This window comes from Crocodylus porosus, unplaced genomic scaffold (assembly GCF_001723895.1).
Source record: "Crocodylus porosus isolate Cpor-Errol unplaced genomic scaffold, CroPor_comp1, whole genome shotgun sequence".
Taxonomy (NCBI): domain Eukaryota; kingdom Metazoa; phylum Chordata; order Crocodylia; family Crocodylidae; genus Crocodylus; species Crocodylus porosus.
In genome coordinates, this window is record NW_017728886.1 from 206,593,011 (window position 1) to 206,611,527 (window position 18,517).

General features: G+C 43.5%; 1 long non-coding RNA gene across 1 annotated transcript; it reads right to left on the reverse strand.

Annotated features, from left to right (window-relative positions):
• On the reverse strand, positions 1-16,279 carry LOC109324945. Its single transcript, XR_002105051.1, has 3 exons — positions 16,227-16,279; positions 11,314-11,373; positions 1-151 (listed from the first exon to the last, which is right to left on the reverse strand). It is a non-coding gene; the product is annotated as an uncharacterized LOC109324945 (long non-coding RNA).
• Between the last annotated feature and the right edge of the window lie 2,238 nt (positions 16,280-18,517).

Consider the following 18,517-nt stretch of genomic DNA (forward strand, 5'->3'; position numbering starts at 1 on the left):
ACTTTCTGCTTACAAGTACTTTGAAATCCTCATACTAGGCCTCCCATATTGTCATAGGCTTTGTTGAACATTTTGCTTCCTTCCATTCAGCTTACCTAACCCCCGCTCTTGCCTGATGCTGGTAGTTGATCAGCAGGGATCCTGGTTTTCCCTGACAAAAAATCACAAATTCTCCAAGAAAACCCCCAAATCCATGATTAAAATGAAAGGCCCCTCACTCCTCCCCAGCCCTCTGGCTCTGCTGGTGCCCTTCACTCCCTCTCCACAGCCCCCGCAGCCTTGCCAGAGGGGGACCCCAGCTGCTGGGGCCACATGGCCAGGACCCCGGGTCCACAACCCCCTGCCCCCAGCCGGAGGCGGCAGCTGCTGCAGCAGATCAGAACTGGCTCCCCCTCTGCTGCCTGCCCACTGCCAGCTTGGGTTCCCACCCCAGGACCTCCATGGCCCAGTGGGTGCGACCCAGCACAGCAGGGAACAGCAAACCTGCATGGGGATCTCCTTGCCGCTGCGAGCCCCAAGCTGTCCTAATAAGGTGTACCCTACATGTGTGGCAGCAGCAGGGGGAACAGCATAGGATTGTACCTTTTGCTGCTTTGGTGCACGTAGGAGTGCCTCACCAGGGCAGCGTGGAGCTTCTGGTGGCAAGGAGATCCCCACACGGCCCCACTGCAGCACTGGGTCACACCTGCTGGGCTGCAGAGCCCCCACGGGAAGGCAGCAGAGTGGGAGCCTGAGCATGCAGCAGGTCACCCGCCTCCATCTCACACACAGATCTGGGGGACGTGGGTCCCCCCCACCCTCCCGGGAGTGCACACAGGCGCAGGGAGCTGCCTCCCACACCCACTCCTTGACTAAGCTGCTTGTGGCTCTGTCCCGCTCCTTGCCAGGGCCCTGCAGCTGCACATTGCAGCCCCAGGGCCCACACATCACCCAGCTGGGCAGCAGCCTCAGCCCTGCCTAACTCCCTTACTCCTTCTCTATGGGGGCCTCCATCCCTGCCCCCCTCCTTAACTGTGGGAGCTTCTCTCCAGGCTGCCTGGTGACCATGTGCATATACGTGCACATGGCAGCCGCTGCCTGACCACCCTCCTCCCGCTCCCTGCAAACCCTTGCAGGCTGGAACTCTGCCAGCCTGCAGACAGCTCTTTGCAAAACTGCAAAATCCATGGGTTTCTCCATTAAAATGAGAAATCTGCATTTTCCTCTGCTAAAGGGGGAAATCGGGGGAGGGGGGGAATTCAGTTTTTCCATGGGTAGCAGAAAGCCTGAATCCCTGTTAATCAGAGGGTTCCCCATGTGTAACTTTGTGTCAGTTACTAAACTGAAACCGCCTGGCACAAATCCGTATTCCACCTCCATGCTCAGTTTCACATGTTCAAAGTGCTGGGTGCACCACAACCCTTTCAGAACTTAAATCCCATTTAAGCCCTATTGGAAGGCTTTAGTGGTGCTGTGATACTGCTACAGCTCTCTGCACAGGAATGAATTTTACCCATGTGCCTGACAATATAGTACATGAGTGATATAAGCCATGCACGTGCACTGAAGCCCAAGTTTCAGAAGGCCTGCATCCATTTCACTGATTCATGTGAAGCAATCTGTTGAATGTTTCATAAAGAAATGAATTCAGTTTGCTCTCTAAACAAATGTGAAGAGGAGACATGGCATAATAAAATCACCTGGGAGAGTAGAAGGCAGGGTATCATTCAAAGAGATTTCATTCCCATAAATTGTCTCTCTATTACACTTTGAATATAATCACAGTGAGGAACTCCAAATAAGATGAAGAATGGGGCCGATTCATTTCATGAGGATGGCTTTAAATCTCAGCCTTTACCAATACTGCAATATTAATTATGACTGTGATGGATGAAAGGGGGAAGTTACACTAGTAATGAACATTACCATATCCTGCTTTCTTAGCTGTATAAAATTTTCTTCAATGGACTGCTTTGGAGGCATTCATAAACATCAGCAAAGCAAAAGCTGATAATAGAACACATTAGGTAGTATATATACCTCTGCTTGCAAGGAGAGTTATTGCAAGCCTATATTAACATTTTTATTCATTTATTTGATGGTTCAAAAATGTGCTGGGCATATAGGAAAGTATTTCTGGGGTAATATATTTTGTAGGACCAACTGCATGGTTGGGATAAAGTTAGATAAGGTTTGGACTGTAAGATATTCTTTGTATACTTGGCCATATAGGCACAAGTGAGTAGACAGCAGAAAAATGGGACATAGAAAATGGGATCATAAATGGGACATAGAAAATTGAAAGGATGAGTAACTTCATTAACAAGTTTGCTTTGGGACTGGTGAGGTAAGTCTTTAGGTGAAACCTGAAACCACTGAAATCAAAGACAAAATTCTTTTATAATGCTATAATTCTTTGTCATCTTCATGGTGGAATCTGGGTCCTAAAGAATAACTTTATTAATTTGGTTTCTCAGTATATTGGATTATAATTCCTACCATATTGCCAAGGAAACTGGTGATAAATTGTTCTGCTTCCCTGCCCCACATCTGCTTAGATTTAAAAGAGATTCGTTATTCCAATAAATCATTTTGTTTCTATTTACCTGCCACTGAAGTTCTCTCTTGAACATGTGGGATCACCAAGCATAGAATCAACCTATTTCTGAATAATGAGTTTAACCCCCCCCCCCCAAACAATGTAGTACAACTTCCCACTTTTATAAAGTACACCTGGATGGAGCAACTGTAAGGCTAAAAACAGACTGTCCTGGGCTTTGACACCAAGGGGGAGACAGGGCAGGAACAGTCATTTACACAGGCACACACTTGAATGGCAATTAACTCCCACTAAGCCCCAGCTGGGCCCTAGGGAAAAGGTGTTATCTCAGTACTTCACAGGTATTTAAAGTAGGACAATGGGTCTGCATGTCTGTAGGATCCCAGAATAAAAGGCTTAGTCCCAGGAGAAATCCAAGGGTCTGTTTGTCTGTTTTTAGCCTAAGTAGTATGCACAGATTTGGGTTGTGTATTTGTAACACCACTGAGGTTAGGGTGTCTAGAGATTCATTGCACAGGGACATTGGCGCAATCTGGGATTGTGAAGGTTTTAACTGGCTCCCCATTAATTTAAAAATTCAAAACACAATTACTCTCTGAACACTGCATAGTCTTTTTCCAGCCTATTGCATGAATCAAGTCTATTTCTATTCCCTTCCCCACTGTTTCCTTTCCTTGTACGCTACAGCACTGGCCCCTTCCCTGTTGTAAATTTTTTATATACTTCTATAAATTCATGTGGCAGCTTACAAAACACAGATAAGGTGTGCTTTCCCTGGCAGGGAAATCTTTCACTCTGCTCCTTCAGTTTATCTTTTCATTCTTGCAGAGATGGCCTCCTTTTCTGCAGTTCCTGACACCTGCAATAGACTTTTTTGGATCTTTCCACTTTATCATCCCTCTATCTCTTTCAACAAGTTGTCTTCCTCCTAGGACTTTTCCTGCTCTAACCTGCTCCCAGGGAAATGCTCCGAGAGCCCCGTTTGCAGTCAGCAGTCTAGCAACCTTTTAAGGTTATGGGTCAGATTGACCCAGTTCAGGTCAGAGGCAAGTAGATGGGGACTAGGACCCTGCAGTGAAACAGGGATGGCAGCTGTTGCTGAACTCTCCCACTGCCAAATGCCTCTTGTCCATGGGCTGGATCTCATAACTCCACAGGCAGTAGGTTGCCAAACCCTGGTCTAAATCAATAACAGGGCACATACGTATTCTCTATTGCAACCAAATACATTAAAAACTTCAATTAAAATGTAAGAGCTTCCTCCAGTTTGCTCTTCATACAATTTGCTGAAAAGTGGTAAGTGTTCTGCAGTTAGTAAAATTCTGTTGAATTAACTATTTCAAAGAAATCATTTCATCCTGTTTTTTTGCCAGGGTCAGAGTATGATGGTTTATGCTTCTACTGCATGAGCTTATGGCCCAATGCAGACCAGACTGCTGAGATTTTGGTTCTTTACCTGCTATGGAGCTGCTCTGGCAACAGTAGTGTGATTCAACTCTGCTTTAGACACTTACACAACTGTCAAAGATGCAAAGAGAAAAGAATCGATCTCATCAACTGTCAAAAAAGGATGAAGGTCAATAGAAGCCAAGCCAATAGAAATGTTGAGGCCTGCTGGATAAATGGACCTTGACATTCTCACATGGAATAGTTCTCTCCCTCTGAACCCAAGTGACTACCAAGATTGCTTGGAGGCAAGGCCCCAAGCATGCTAGGGCTTTGAGTCAGTGCCATTATTAATTATAATGGCCACATTCAATGTCTGAAGTACATTCGGTGGTGTATAGTTCTTACAGGCCCTGATGCCATGAGGTGCTATGTGCCGTTGATTTCAATAAAAATGATCTCCCAACCAGTCAGCAACCATCAATCATATAATTTAGTTATTTGCAATCAGCTTCCAAATCACTCTCATATGAGAGTTGGGCTTTTTTGCTACTTTGTTTTAAAACATATTAATGAGCAGTTTTTAAGTTTCAGGTGACTTTGGAGTTAAGCTTAATGTGTATTTACCATTACAGTACCATTCTTTCTATCGCTGTTCTTATGTTGAACATTCATAGACATTAGGGCTGGAAGGGATCTCAGAAGATCATAGAATCCAGCAATTTTCTGCAGTGGAGATGAATACACATGATTAGTCTGCTCTCTTATTTACCACTGAAGGTTCATTAAAGGTCTTGCACAAATGTATGTTGCTGTGTTACAGGATAATATTAAAAAGGTACAATTGATAGCCAGTAAAAATAATTGCTAAACTCCTCAAACTTAAAGATAGGCCCCTAAATACACATGAAGGCCTCACATGTGGATAGGAGGGAAAATGCATTTCATGTTTTCAAAATGTCCGGAGTTTTAGTCATAGTAAAGTAGCTGGACAGTAACTTGTTTAGTAAATTGAACAATCTTCAGCGAGTACGAGACACATGGGCAATCTATACTTTGGGGTTTAATCACATCTAGCTTTTTAAAAAATATAGTTCACTTCCTCAGTGTGAAAAAGCCTCTTGGCTTAGGTTCTCTGCATGCTGTGGTCCTCATCGCACCTGCCAAACTCAGTGATGTTATTGCTAGCACCCACACTTCCTTCCAATTAAAAAAAAAATGGCACAGTTCTTTGTGACAGAGAGGCTCAGTGAAATGTTAGCAAAATCTTTGCATGTGCAATAGTTAAGACTGAGTTAAAGGAAATGGCAGGGACTGCAAAACCTGGGGTTCCAGTAGCAATGTTCATATGAGCACGCTGCACATTGAGGAACTTTTGTATACCTGTAAATTCTGGACAGGACAGCTGAATTAGTATTGCTGTGTGAACCTGACCTTTTGCATTTCCTGTCTTTGTCGGTATTTTCCTTCAGTTGTTCAAGTTCACAGCATTCCACAACCTGGCTGTACAGCGGATGCTTTATTAATGGCATGTCTTCCTATTCTCAGAATCCCTCCCTTTTTATCCTGTCTAGGCAAGCATGGGGCTGTGAACAAACTGCTGTGCCTCCTCCGCATTTTGCTTGATTTTTTTTTCCAGTAGCTGAGTCAGCACGTCCATCTCTATATGAAAGGGCAGCGCTTTAAAGCGCATTGTTATCAAGGAATTGTACTGCTTACTGCAGGCGTGTAGAGTGGCTGAGATAAGTAATGGCAGTTGAGGGAGAGACCATCTATTTGGAACTCATGAATATTGCCTGGCAGCCTGGGACAAAAAGGAAAACGTTTGTTTGGAAAAAATGACAGCACTTGTTCCTGCCCCACCCTTTCAGTACTCCTGGGCGATCTCTCTGTAGTTCAGAAATATGTAAGATCAGAGACCCAGAGGAGAAAGACCTGTTCCATCATCAGGTCCATCTCTGTGTCTCTTCAGAAAAACAGGCTGCAATCTGTCTCCATTAAACTGCCACTGCAGAGCAACATTCATTTCGAGTCACTCCAAAGAAGCAGAACGGAGAGGAGTTGTGAAACGGGTGCTGACTGCAACAGGAAGTAGAGAAAGCCTCCATGTGTCCCGGCTCACACGTGCTCACATGTTAGTCACATCTGCCTTCTGGATCCTGTGCTGATGAGCCGTATCCCGCTGGTGCTGCAGAGACCTATGTTTAGTAGTAAAATGAATCTGGGTTCTTAGCACCATGCTCAAGGAACCGGGTTGTAGTTGCCTTGTGTCTCTTTCCTGGAGGTTAGAGTGGATGTGTTTAGCTTACCAATAGGCTCAGTTTATCCACTGCTGTTCTGCCCATTCAAGGCAGGATATAACAATTTCTGGATCCATGGACTGTTTCTGAGGCTTATTTTCCTACTGTGCTATAACTCCTTCAGTTCCAGCCTCAGAAAGGTTTACATGCACCAGCTTAAAAGTGTTCGACACCTTGGCTGAGTCCACATGAGCATGGCTGTTTGGCTACCTGGGGACAGCTAGCAGCTGCGCAAGGTCCCTGGGGAATGCCTGCGCCATGCACCCTCTGGCATCTGGCAGGTTACCCCGGATGGGGTAGGGGAGGCTGGGGCCGGCATTGGCTGGCCCCAGCAGCCTTACTGGGGGTTCTGGGAGCTTCCTGGGGCTGCAGCAGTGACACTCCTGCTGCTCAGACCCTGGCTGGTGGCCAGAGTGTGGCTCCAGCTGGCCAGGCTCCGGTTTTGAGCAGTGCACGCTGCCCCCGCAAGCACCACCCTGCCTTTTTCTTTTTTTTGACCTTTGGATATCACGTTGGATATCGAGGGATCAAACCCCACCCACTCCCTTGAAGTGCAGAGAACAGCTGAATGTGTTTGCACAGCCACATTCATCTGGACACGACCCTTGTGTGCTTCTCCATGAACCGTGTTCCTTGCTACGTTCGCACCAGAGATTAACCAGAGCTCTGACTCTAGCCAGCCAGCAGCACAGCAGGCAGCGAACAGGTTCCTGTTTTGCCATGCTGAACTGAGCTGTGTAGAAATGGAAGCAGGCCATGTGGAAACAAAGGGAAAAATGATGAGCGTATATAAACTGAGGGACGTAGCCCACAGGACAGGAAGGGCATGAGAAAGGCAGGATCGCACAATTGTGGAAATGGTGCTGGAGAAGTATCTGAACATGAGCTCAGGCACTTGCATTTTTGCTACCTTTTGCACTGCAGAGTGGATGCAAAGAAGGGGTCAAAGCACAACATGCCTTGTGAGCAGAATCTCACAGATTCAGTATGCCTTTAGACACACATTTAAAGGGTTTCATTACCTTACACGGCTTTGGCATAAGGCAAGAACATGCAGCAAGTCTGCAAAATAGATGTAGCCTAAAATTTGATAGTCCAGAAGTAAGACAAACATAGAAAGCCTGGGTGTAAAATGAATGCTCTAAAGATACCACTTTCATCATAATGTAAGACAAAATATTTTGTTTAATAAAATTTAATCAGAAACTAATAAAAGGAAGTGCCTTCCCGCATGCTCCATAATTAGTCTGTGGAACTCATTGCCAGAAGATATCACTATGCCAGCATTTTTAGCAGAATTCAGAAAAAAAAATTGGACTTTTATCTGAATCCTGAGAAGAAAAAAGGAAATATTAAATGGGATTTGAAAATAATTAGAAATATCAATCCTTTTGCTTCAGGGATTAAACCAACCTTTGACTAGAACAAAATTCTCTCTATATGCTGCATAAATGTCCACCATAACATTTTTTTTCATTTTCCTCTTCAGCATTTTTCATCCTCACCCCACTAACCAACTAAGTCGAACACTTCTGTATCCTACATGGAAAATGTCTCCAGAGCTGCTTTTTTTGTAAGACAGGGAGGATGTCTTGAGATACTAGGTATTTAATTTACGACATGAAGACATGAGACAATAACATTTCTTTATGAAAGAATCTCAGCTTTCATTTAAAAGAAACAGCATTTCTGGCCCTTATGGCTGCAGTGGGGAAAAGTTTGGAAAAGTTCAGAAGCAAAATTAGAAAATACATTATTATATAATATTAAAATCTCTTGATATGGGGGCTCTGAGTCTCGATTTTTTTTAACACTTGGAGTTGGCAATACTGTGTTTGTATAATCATTGCTCCCTAACTGTTGGATTTAGTTTCTGGAAAACAAAGGGAATGTCCAGAATCATTCAGCAGAGAGTAGTAGTACTTAACGGTACGCTTCCAGTGTGATCTTTGGTCGGACTTTCTTTGGGGTAAGAGACTGCATACATTAGCCAGGAAAGCCTGCTTACCACCTCACCTCTCTGTGGTTTCTCTGTTGTGCATTTGTACGTCTCTGTTGTGCTAATGTCTTTGTATGCAAACTCTTACATCTGTTGAAAAACACTGTCATCTTCTAAAGAATACAGGGACTACAAAGTGCTATGTCGGTCTTGTGAGGGGTTATATCAACTTAAAAACCAGAGTAAGTGTTCCCAAAGATTTGCTCCTGCCCATCAAAATAGGCTATTTCCTGGTTACCACTACCATGCCCTTGTGTACTTTTGTGCCATTGCCTGCTATGATGTAGACTTTAGCTTGCATCGTTTCTGTTCATTCCCTCTCTGTGGCACAGCTGTAAGAGACAAGCACGAGTCGTTCTGACATATGCAGAACTTCACTATGCTTCCTAGAATCAAAGATGTTCCTGTTCCCTGAATGAAGAAAGAGATCTGTTCCATGGCTCTTCTCTCCCTCAGGATAGTTTTGTTTCTTCTTGTGTACCAGTTAGAGGTACCTAAAGCTTATTCAACCTGTCTCATTAATTACCCCCAGACTGGACAAGATGGCTTTTACAGCTGAAACCTGAGGTCAGGGGTATTGACTTCTGCTACATGATGGATATAATCTCCTCTAACGGTGATGCACAGCATGTGATTGGCACCAGGAAATAAAGATCAGAAACCTGGTTTTCAGAGGTACTGAGTATCTGCAGCTCCTCTTGAGCAGACTGGAATCAGCACCTCGGAAAAACAGACCATAGTCCTTGGCCCGTGCTTCTGTGTCACATCATTATTAGATAACGTCGTCATAATGGTATACTGTGTTCTCAGATAAAGAGAGGAAGGAAAAGGATTTGAGTAAACAAGAGATGAACAGTTCACAGAGCAGGCTGCTGCTGCCAGGCATCCTCGGCAATAGCTCGCATACTTGACTCAGGCTGCAGATTATTTCAATGTCAGCACACATGTCATTTCTGGAAACTCCCTGAAGACCAAGGACATCACAGGAGCCATTTTACTGCACTCCATGGTGAGGAGTCTGGGCAAAGTGCAAGAGGTAAAGGCTAATATGGCCACATCACTTTTTGATTTCTAGGCCAAATAGAAATGTGGGGAATGTGGGGAAGTTACCACAATAAAATGTTGAAACTGGCTGAAAATCTGTGAGGTGTTTTTCATCAAAGGTTTTGAAAAAATAATTTTGGATAGATATTCCTATTTTGTTTCCACCAATAAGCTGTGTGACACATCTCTCATCATCTGAACATGACAGTTCTGTCCCTAATAAACATACACTTAGCTGTCTATGAAATCCATCCATTTACAACAGATACTTATAGACCCATTGAAATATAATAATGTTGCACCAAATATTTGCCTATGACTTTGTAACAATGTTAGATGAAGATTTTTTCCCCCATAATACTATCCAGAATAGAACTGCAGTACCTCTGTTATTACCCATCTATAAAGCTACACTTCAACAATGGTACCTGTGGACATAAATGTGCTTCCTGTACAACATACATTTAAATAGTAGTTTTAAAATGTTTACAATGTTATGTTACTATTATCATAATAAACTTTAGCTTGGTCAATTGGAAATATGGAAAAGCAGACAAAGACTAACGCACTGGTTCTCACCTTTTTTAGACTCAAGGCACCCCTCAGAAAATGTCAGCTTGTCATTTTCACTCATTTTTTGACTAGGGAAAAATAATAAAGCAACACATTTGTTGCAAAAAATGCTAACAGACTACAATATGTCAGAATGATTTTGACACTATGGATTCCTATTTGAAACCTCTGTGTTTTTATTGTTTGCATATCTAACAGAGCTAATATTGCTTGGTACCCAGTGGCACCCTTAAAAGGGGCTCATGATACTCCAATGAACTATGTTGACCAATGCTTTGTTAGAAAAGTGAAGAAGAAAAGGGAACGTGCCTACTACAAAGTCCTTCCTGTCATGACAAAGGTGACTATTCAGCCCCATTTATACTATAACATAAAATAATTGAAAGTTAGCACAGTCCCTCTCCTTGATATGAGGAAACAAAAATGTATCCATATAATTTTTAAGGTCATTCTTGTTATGCCCACAGTTTTACTAAAAAAGGGCAATTCTAGAACTGTTTTGTGACAAAAGTGAAAACCAACAGGTCTGACACACTAGCTATAGCAGGAAAGGTACTTCACAGGCCAAATCACATTAATACTGACACTGATGTGTCGGTAAATGTCATATATTTATATCTGCTGGGTAAATATTGGGGCTCTGAGTTTAATAAGATACAAAACTGTCTTTAGTACTTTTTTGGAGCAAATAAATCTAGACATAAGACATGGCAATGATGAATGTAAGGACATAGGCTGCAGAAGGTTATTTTGTTAGCTGCTGCTGTACCATTACTGAAAGGAAAATAGGTACGTGACAGTACACAGACAAAACGTTATGGACACCACAAATTTGTAAAAGAGGAACTCAGCACAAATTACACTGTGTGAAAGCATTAGTCAGAGCTGAACATTTGTGTTGGTGTAAAGTTTGCAGCAGCTGTGCAGAACTCTAGAAAGATATGTTTGCTGTACTTGGAGAAACTGGAAGGAACAGTTGTTAATTTACAGATGATAGACCTTATGAAGACAATAGATTGGTCGCCAGTTTAGTTGTGACAATAAAAAGAATTGGGCACAATGGTATTTTCATTTCTCAGGGTCTCAATAAACGCCCTGCATGAGACTATGCCTACTCCAGGAGATGGAAAAAAATGGGTGAGCCAATATTTACAGAAACCTGTCCTTTTTCATGACAAGATGTTTAGCAGAATTCATAGATTTGTTGGACTCTGACAGGGCCATGCCATGAGCGCTTCTTTTATGGCCTCAAACTTGCAACCTCTGGGCAGTCAACTGTGCACCTTAGTACTGATACCACCTTAGCCTCCGTTTACAGAAGTGAACAAGACATCTGGCAAGTGAAATTGGTGAGGAATCCTTTGTTGTATATACAGTAGAAGCTGATAAGGTGTTGCACATTTTTCTACTTATCTTTTGAGAGTAAACACATAATTGAAATATTCCAGGAGTGATATGCCTGGAGTACTTACATGTATAGTGGATGAACAGGTGTTTATTGTTGAGATTGATAGGGATGTGCATGCTGGCACCTAGATAAAAATAATGCAGATAGCAGGCAATTAAAGCTTTACATTTTGCAAGGATAAGACCAAGTACAAAGTTATTGAGGTGACGTATGTAGATCATGAAGTAATTCCATGAAGAGTTCAATATGATGAAAAAAAAGTTTGAATCATAATTCAAATGCCAGCTCCTGTAGACTTAAAACAGGGTTTTATCAATTGATGGATATGGTTGGATAGCTAACTCCTTACAGTCCGAGAAAACAATACAGGCATACCTCGGAGATATTGCAGGTTCGGTTCCAGACCACTGCAATAAAGCGAATCACATGAATTTTTTGGTTTCCCAGTGCATATAAAAATTATGTTTACACTATACTGTAGTCTATTAAGTGTGCAATAGCATTATATCTAAAAAAACAATGTACATACCTTAATTAAAAAATACTTTATTGCTAAAAAATGCTAACCATCATCTGAGCCTTCAGTGAGTCATAATCTTTTTGCATTCACAACTTGGCTAACTGGCGCAAGAGGCCTAGCTTTCGGCCTATCTCGGCTTTTGACATGCCTTCCTCACTAAGCTTAATCATTTCTAGCTTTTGATTTAAAGTGAGAGACGTGCGACTTTTCCTTTCACTTGAACACTTAGAGGCCATTGTAGGGTTATTAATTGGCCTAATTTCAATATTGTTGTGTCTCAGGGAATAGGGAGGCCCAAGGAGATGGAGAGAGACGGGGGAACGGCTGGTCGGCGGAGCAGTCAGAACACACACAACATTTATCGATTAAGTTTGCCGTCTTATATGGGCGCGGTTCGTGGTGCCCCAAAACAATTACAATAGTAACATTAAAGATCACTGATCACAGATCACCATAACAAATACAATAATAATGAAAAAGTTTGAAATATTGCTAGAATTACCAAAATGTGACACAGAAACACGAAGTGAGCAAATGCTGTTGGAAAAATGGCGCCGATAGACTTGCTCGACGCAGGGTTGCCACAAACCTTCAATTTGTAAAAAACGCAATATCTGCGAAGTGCAATAAAGCAAAGTGCAATAAAACAAGGTATGCCTGTATATAATTTCCATCAACAGTGTAAAATTATTAGGTGGTTGTGGGGCAGCAGCAAGATAAATAGGTGGGGATTTAAAAAGGACCCTTAGATATACATCTTCTGTCTGTCTTCATTTCCCAATAGTGCTCAAGACTAGTCTATCAGAAAATGGACATGGGAGCGTGACTTATGCAAAACAGTGGTTTTGTATCACATACGTTGGAATTGGAGCGGTAGGGCCTGGTAGAATCGGAATGTACGATTTCCCTCGTTTGCTCATAACCTTCTCAAATTCCTTTTCAATTTAAATTCTCCTTGGTTGGGCTCATCTTAAGTGATGTTTTTTTCTGGTGAAGCTTCAGAAAATCTGTTCCCTTTTAGTTTTGTGTATATTTAATGAAACACAACAAAAGCATTTATCCCATATGTTCTGATGACAAATTATGTCCATAGCTAACTCAACATGGCTAAACAGATTTTGTTTAAACATAGGTTGTTTGGTAGATCTCACTGAGATGAGGAACAATCCAAATTTGAAGGAAATCTGTGATGGCTCTGAGCAGTGGAAGTTTTTTTTTTTTTTATGAGCACACAGTAGGATTTATTTCAGTTAACACAGAGCTGTACTCATACCCAACTCCTTGAAGATGTTTTTCTTCCTCATCTGGAAAAGCTCTCTAACATTGGCAATGCTGTGAAGCACTTTACATTTAAAGGTCCAATAAATCTTCCAACTGTTTTGAGGCATCAAAATCTTATAGGATCCCATGTGAAAGCCAGGATGTATTCAGCTGTGAGAAGAAGGCTGAACATATGAATGAGAGCACAAGCTGGGGTTTTTGTCCCATGTTTGCGAATGACTAATCTTAATAATTGCTATTTAGCAAATGCTATTTAGTTGTGATCATTATGAAGCAAGTGAGTGTCATCAGCTGAATTTTCATAAGAAAACTGATCTTGGAGACCTGATTAACTAGTGTCGGGTTAGGCCTGTTGATTGCAGTTTGATTTCATCTCCCCCGCTCCCCCTTCAGACCATTGAATCCCAGTGTGAGTTTGCCTGACAGAAAGAAAGAGATTGCAGCGCCTGGTAGAGTGGAGAGAAGAATGACACCAAAACAGAAAATGGCCCCTAAACCTTCACCTAGAAGAGCTGTAGCACCCCAGACTGTGTGCATCTGTCTTCCAGATAATTTGAAGGATTTATTTACAAGTATTAATATTCACAGTAAAGACCAGATCCCAGCAGTAACCTCTGATGTTATCGTCTGATTGCAAGGAAGTCCAGGAAGAGCACACAGTACTTGACGTGCAACAGGGCCTGATGCTAGCATGAGCTCCAAGAGTAAAGATAATGAGCCTGAGTCAACAGCCCGTCACTCACATGAACTGTTTTGATTTGGAGATTAAAAAGCAAAACAAAAAACTCTCATTGATGGGCAGACCTAGTAGCTCCCTGGTGGTTCCCCTTGCTGGCCTCTGACTCAACCAGTAAGGCTTTTGCTGTTTCCTTATCCTTTGGTTACACCGAAATAGCAACTGTCACGCTTGCAGAGAGAACTATGCAGTGTGACTAGTAGGAGGGGAAACTGAGAGCCGTTTTAACCAATGGCCATTCAGAGAGATACTCAGGTTTTCCACCGGGACCCTAGGACTCTCTATTCTGAGCAATAATGCTATTTGATCCAAACTTCCCAGCTTCCCCTGGGAAGGCAACCGTCGGGTTCTCCTCTACTGTGACTGGGAGTTACAGGCCCCCCCTGCTGCGCGTGTCCTATTCACCTTTCCTCTGCTCTCTTCATAATACACAGCGCCTCTGGTTCTCTGGTTATAGGCCACGCTGCAAAGAGCTGCTCTGTTGGGGGCTGAGGGAAGCTGTGTAAATGCATGATGGCAGCCAGCCTGGCAGGAAGCAGGGCTGCCAGCCCTGCAGGTTCACATGTCATGAGACAGATTCCTTCAAACCCCCAAATATATTGTAATTGCATTGTGTTTATTCATTTGTCTCCTGATTTTTTTTTAAACCCCTCCCCGCATACTCTTGGGGGGGCGGAGGGGTGGGGTTGTCAGTGCTTCTGGCCTGTTGAGAGAGGTGATTTGGGACCCTGCCCTATATTGGCACATCCCTACCCCCAACCAGTTCTCTCTCAACCTCTTGCAGCCCCTGGGGTTCTTCCCACCACCTGTCTGATTTGTTGGAGGGCTGTAATCAGGCCCCCTTTCCCCTCCCAGCCCTCAGGCAGAGTGTTACAGGGGCAGAGGAGTGGCAGGAGGGATGGAGGAGGCATCTTACTGGTCTCAGGAGAGGCAGGAAGAGGAGTGGAGGGCAAGGAGCCTCCCTGAGCTCTGCCTGCTCCTCTGCCCTCTCCCTTTTGGTGAAAGTGGTGCTGATTCCTGAGTGAAGCGGGAGGGGAAGAGGACAGGGAGCACTGCTCGTTTCCTGCAGTAGCTCTGGTTGGGTGTCATTCAGCAGGAAGTGGGAGAGTAGGGAAGGCAGCCACTAGGAGAGCACGTTTTTGCCAGGCATAGGGCTGAAATCTTTGAATGGGCTGGGCCTTTTCTCCAAGCAGCACCGAGTCTAGCCTCAGCCAAACTCAAAAGTCAGGGGTCAGTAACACTGTCCTTGCTGAGAAGGAGACAGCGGAGAAAGATTAGAGTCTGAATAGGGAGGTATTTCTCAGCCCAGAACTGGATCTGTTGGGAAACTAATACATCTTCTGTCTCTACTAAGTTTCCTATGACACTTTCCCTGGATACAATGGGGATGCATACATACTAAACAAACCGCATCCATGTCTTATGACTTCCTTCTTAGAGGACCACAGCTACAGAGAGCCCATGTTGGCCCTGGGGAAAGAAAGGGTCCCCACATGAACATCAGTAGCAGAGCCGTGTGAACAGCTGACTTTTTTTCAGTTCATTAGCTAAACTGAAAATATATCAAAGCAAACTTTCATTTTGTTTTAATGTTAACCCATTTTGAATGGGCAAATTTCCAAAGGAAGCACAGCTTCAAAATGAAGGCTCAGAATATTGTCTTTTTGAAATGCGAAACGCCACGTTCTGTCTCTTTCAAAACTTTCCTTCAGCCAAAACTATTCAGCAAATTCAACAGGAAATTTGGCAGATTTTCAGTTGACCTGAAACTTGAAACATCTGTTTAGAAACAAACAAACAAAAATTCACCATCCCACTGAAAAAAAAAGTTGGAGCTCTTTCCTATAAAGCACAATCTGACTCTCTGCATGGAGAGAGCATTTATTTCTATCCTGTGTGCTTCAAAATTGGGAATTAAAAAAGGTATAAATGGTTCGTTCATTTACTTTTGGGGGGAGGGGTAACACAATGTGGATGAGAAGAGGAGCGAATCGGAAACAGCACAACTCATTCAACTTTGTTCACAGACTCCATGGGCAAAACCCTAGGTCTGCTGAAATCAATGACACAACTCCTCTCCACGTCAGCTGCTCCAGGAGCTCACCCTGTATCTTTATCCTTTCTCAAATTAACTGAGCTTTGAAGCACCAATCTCTGGCCTGGCACTGTGCATCTATTATGGGGAAGCATCTTAATCATCTTTATAAGCAATTATAGTTTTAATGCTGTGTTGCTAAATCATGTGGCTGCTAACACACAGTGTATTTTAGTCTACAGGTACCAGCTGTTACAGTGCTGAACAGCTGACAGTACTAAACTGACTCAGATGCAGACACACTCACTCGCTCATGTACACGCGCTCGCCCCAGCCCCAGCCCCAGGCCCAGCCCCAGCCCCCGCCTCTTCCTGAGCACAAACAAAACAAAGAAATCTCCCAGACCTCTCCGAGGCCATCCTCTCCTCCCATCCCTGCAACGAGGATTTCAGTGCTCACTTCCTTGTTCGGAAAAACACCAGACCGTCTCCTACCTCTCAGTTCTCGTTTAGTTTGCCTAGGAAACTCTTATTATGTCTTTTATTAAAATGATCCTGATCTGCATTTTGTTTTATGGCAGGTCAACATTTTCTTTCTTCCATTCATTACAATGGCTATTCTCCTATCAAGAACGGTTGCTCTGTCTCTCTTTCTCTCTCTCTCCCTTTTTGGTTGAAGCTGATAATTAACCCTTCACAAAACAAGGCTTATGGCACAAATTACTACCCAGCAAATGTGGGGCTAGGGAGGGGGGTGTGGGGGATGGGGAGGAAGATGACACAACAAACATTAGACAGAACAGCCTGTTCCAGACATAACATCTGCAGAATGAGTCCATTTTTCTGTAACTCTAATCTCATAATTCATTGTTTGTGTGGTGTTGGTTACAGTAGCTGAAAGGGGGAATAACAGCAGGTCAATTTGGCACAGAGTCACGTTTGAATTTGAAATGAAGGACTAGACCTCCTTCTCACGAGGAATTGAAATGTTGCCAAAAAAATGGAAAATAAGCAGGAAAGTAGCTTAAAAAATTAAGAGGCCCTTAAAGTTCCATTATCCTGAGAAAAATCCTTCTTTATTAAATCACGTGCCTGTTTATGACTAACCTGGAGACCGTGTGATGTAAATTGCTTCTGCTGCGTGTTTATTTTTTGCACATCCATGCAAATAGCTCTTTACTCAGCCTTGCTTTTGTTTTCGGCTACTTTTGCTATTCGGCTCTCGTGAAACAGCATCCGGCTGCAGGCTTGGGATTGCAAGGGTTGCAGGACCATGGGTTGGGTTTATTTTGTTTTCTTTTAGTGAATAAAAATCCCATGACATTTGTATGTATTTTAATCTTAAACTTTTTGTAATGAACACACACACGAAATTGTGAGCCTAAATCAAGTAATGGGGAGGAAGGGTGCTTGCAAGGCCGCAGCACATCTGCTCTTTGAAGAAAGAGAATGAGCAAAGTAGGTTTTTCTTCTGCCTTCCATTTGTGTGTTCATAAATACCCTGATGAGAGACTGTCCCTGTGTGTGGGTACATATGCAAGAGGGAGAGTAAATAAAAACAGAGTGAGTCTCTGTGTGTGGGGAATGCCCTTCCGCCACCTCCTCTTCCATCCCCCCCCTCAGCGTTTGACCTTGAGCTCGGTCTCTCTTTCTCTCCCTCCCCACGTCTTCTGCATCTGGCATCAAATGCAGGCTAGTACAGCTGCGGTCCTAAAAGTCTCCTTTCCTCGCAGGGTCTGGGAACCACAGCTGCCCACCTTGATCCCGTTAACCCTTGCCATTCCAGAAGGCACTGCATGTGCATTCTCTGGTGAGGAGGGTAGACAGGTGGCCTTCCCTGAGCGCGCTGTAAATACCATTCCATGGATTAATTGGTACGATGTCTTTCCTCCCCTCCCCGTTCCCATGTGGTGAGAGGTCACCATCCTCCCCCTTCTCCAGGAAGCACTTCATCTCCAACGTGCCTGATTTCCACCAGCCAGAGCTAGAGTCAGTCATGGCTGCTCCTGAACCTGGGCGTCCTGTGCTGTTGCTGCTGCTGCTAAACAACCATAATCTGTTTGTCTTTTAAACCAGCATATTATGGAACAATAGCCAGCCTTGTGCTCTCCGAGACTGTGCATCCCTGTCCTTGCAGCTGGTGCCTCTACCAGTACTAAGCTCCAGTGAACAAGATCAGCTGAAACCCTCATTCCCCTTCGTCCTCTTCAAGGGCTTGCCTATCCACTGGGGCCACTATCAGTTACATGAAACATTTGGTTTCCAATGGAGTGTTTGTGCTGGAAGGCACAGGTCTATTCGAGCAGCAGGCAGTGATCCTAGGCAGCAAAAGCTTGCCCTGTGTTAGTTTACAACAGTTTCACCCACACAGAAAAGTACAATGGAGACAGATCATGCACAATGACAGGCTGCCGGCGGCTCCAGGGGATCCATAATTTATGATGTTTTTCCTACCAATCCGGTATTAGATTTCACAAGCAGGCCAGTTTCCTTTCCATTTGTTGCTTCCTTCCGTCCCTATTTCAAGAAATTTTGCTCCAAGCCCCAAATGAGCAGGACCAGTGATAACTGCCCAAATCATAATGTGCTGTATTTGCATAGGCAGAGGGGAACCCCCAAGCTTACCTAATCTCTGTCAAATTCTGACATAGAAATGCAAATGATTTCACACATGCCTTATAGCATTTGAGCTTCCTG